Below are 3,294 nucleotides of genomic sequence, written 5' to 3'. Positions count from 1 at the left end.
AGTTGTAACGTTGCCATTCATCTATAATTGGATTTCAGGGGAGAACATGAAGTCTTCTGTCAAGACCACTGTATTTATTCCATTCCTCCACACTAAAACAAGTTCCAAAACAGCAGGGGTTGTCAGGGTTATTCAAGGAAGCAAAAATTCCTTTGTAGATGAGATGTGGTATCATAAAGCATCAATTTAGATATAGCTATAAAAGCAATTTGCATATCTCACATCCTACTGTGCAAATACTGATCAATATTATTAACATAATTCTTATAAATAAGAATATGTCATTGCAGCAACATGACACATAGAAATTTAAATGAAATAACATTAGAAAATAGCAATCAAAGACATCTAGATTACAAAGAGATAATTTATCCAATAAATATACTTGCACATTTAGAAATCACATTACATAAACAGTTTTCCTAATTTATTATATCAGTTCTTGAAATGAATATATTACAAATGATTTAATTATAGTATATTTAGACAATCTGGTTAAAGAAAATGGAAGATGATCTTCCACCACCGTTTTAAATCAGGCTCCACCCAACGTGCTGCCGCTGGGACTGCCTGTCCGAGCCACCTGCCCCCGGCCCACAGCCCTGACACCATGGAGGAAGTGAACCAGTACAGCAACATGGAGGAGTTCGCGAGGGATCCAAGATCAACGCCAGCAAGAACCAGCAGGACGATGGTAAAACCTTTATTGGAGGGCTGAAATGGGATACGAGAAAGAAAGATCTCATTGAGTACCTGTTTCATTTTGGAGAGGTTGTAGACTGCATGATTAAAACAGATCCAGTCACAGTCTGATTGTGGGGATTCAGATTTGTGCTTTTCAAGGAGGCCACCAGTGTGGACAAGGTCCTGGAACTCAAGGAGCATAAGCTGGATGGCAAGTTGATAGACTCCAAGCAGGCCAAAACTTTAAAGGGAAAGGAGCCCTCCCAAAAAGTGTTTATTGGTGGACTGAGCCCAGACACGTCAGAGGAACAGATCAAGGAGTACTTCGAAGCATTTGGAGAGGTTGAGAACATCGAACTTACTATGGACACAAAAACAAATGAAAAAAGAGGATTTTGTTTTATCACATATACAGATGAAGAACCAGTAAAGAAATTATTAAAAAACACTTAACATCAGATTGGTTCTGGGAAGTGTGAAATCAAAGTCGTACAACCCAAGGAGGTATACAGTCAGCAAGAGCAACAACGGAAAGGAGGGAGGGGCCCTGCTGGAGGCCGCGGTGGGACTAGGGGTCGTGGCCAAGATCAGGGCCAAAACTGCAACCAAGGATTTAATAACTATTATGGTCAAGGATATGGAAATTGCAATAGTGCCTATGGTGGTGATCAAAACTATAGCGGCTATGGCGGATATTATTATACTGGGTATAACTATGGGAACTACGGATATGGACAGGGATATGTAGACTACAGTGGTTAACAAAGCACGTATGGCAAAGCATCCCGAGGTGGTAGTAATCACCAAAACAATTACCAGTCATATTAAAGGAGGACACGGAGAAAACAGGTGTGGATGTTACAGCAGCCTATATTGCAGGATGACAGCATTGAATGAAGAGTGGTCTTCTGTTGATCTGAGATGACTATTTTGTGAAAGACTTTTAGTGTACACGACACAACTGTGACGAATTGTATATAGCCACAGATTTAGTTTTCTTGTTTTTGCTTTGTCCTTTGTCATCTGTGTTATAACAAATGTGGATTTGTATTTATACAAATTTTATTTCTATAATTTCATGTTAAATGATTCTCAAAAATAAATTAGTTGTAAAATAAAAAAAAAGAAAGAAAATAGAAGGCAACAAAGCAAAATTAATATTTCTAATTACTTAAAAAGAGTGACCAAATAGACTTCTGATTCTTGGTGATTAGAAAATCATATTATGAAATCAAATTAGTTTAAAAAAGAATTTATGAAGTATTTCTTATATTTTACTTCCTGCTCTAAGCAGTTACATACACACATGTGCATGCATATATGTACATGTATATATACATATATGTACATATATATGCACATGTATGTGCATATGTGCATACATATATACAATGCACACATATGTGTATGTATACATATGTACTCATATACACGTATATATGTATACATGTATATATAAACACATGCATGCATAAACACATGCATGCACACATGCACATGTATACATGTATATGTGTGTACACAGGCACATATATACATACACACACATATATATGTTTATATGTGTGTGTGTGTACCTGTGTTTAACTGAACATTTCCTAATTGGAAGAAACTTTCAGTGAAAAATTCCTACTACAAATGCATATCAGCACCTTTCCTACAACTTTGAGTCTTAAGAGTGCTGGGTGGAATTTGGTTAAGTTAAATGACTTTCACATGATCATACAGGAAGAAAGCATCAAAAATCAGATTTGCATCCAGGTTTTCCTTACATCAAGGACTAATAACCATTCATTCATAACATGCTATTTTTCTAGGCTAGCAATGTTCAGGCAAATAATAAATTGGTCTTGTTCACAAGGAACATATGCACAGAAGTAAATGCTACAAATTTATTTATTTGTATTGTGTGTACATACATAATTCTATGATATATAATATTTATACTATGAGTGCAATATATACATACATATACAAAGTAAAGAAAAATGTATATACATGTGTTTATTTACATATGTATACTTATGTTTTTATCTACATTTGTGAAGGGGGACAATGAGATGGAACTGTCAAATGAGAGCATTAAAAAAGACTTTATTGCAGGAAGGGGCATTGAAGTTTAACTATGAAGGATTCCTTGTACAAGGTAGAGTATATGTAAATGTCAGGAAGTAGGAGATTAAGATTGAATCTAAGGAAAAACAGGTGTGGCTTTGAATATATCATAAAGACTGTGAAAGAAATTGATGTGAAATTTATTTGTATATACATATATACATATATGTACATATGTGTATGTATGTGTATATATACACTTGTATATATTATTTGCATACACACACGCACACATTCACAATATGCATATATACATGCATAAGTATATACATATGCACACATGCATACATAAACATACATATGCCAGTTTAAGGACAAATATATACATTGCATGTGTATGTATATAGTATATGTGTGTACATTTATTTATTTATTTATTTAGGATAAGTGTAGCATTGTGAGATGTGTTCAAAAATGTCAGTTTTGCAACTGTGTTGCAGATGGGTGATGGACTGAAGAGACTTTAGGAACTTATCTAAACACAATCTCAGAAAA

General features: G+C 34.7%; 1 pseudogene; it reads left to right on the top strand.

The window, feature by feature from the left end:
- Positions 1-429: 429 nt before the first annotated feature.
- Positions 430-1,644, top strand: LOC140511313 (heterogeneous nuclear ribonucleoprotein D-like pseudogene; annotated as a pseudogene).
- Positions 1,645-3,294: the final 1,650 nt, after the last annotated feature.

The sequence above is a fragment of the Notamacropus eugenii genome, chromosome 6 (assembly GCF_028372415.1).
Source record: "Notamacropus eugenii isolate mMacEug1 chromosome 6, mMacEug1.pri_v2, whole genome shotgun sequence".
Lineage (NCBI taxonomy): Eukaryota > Metazoa > Chordata > Mammalia > Diprotodontia > Macropodidae > Notamacropus > Notamacropus eugenii.
Note: the sequence above shows the minus strand (reverse complement) of the source record. Positions and strands in the feature narration are given on the sequence as shown.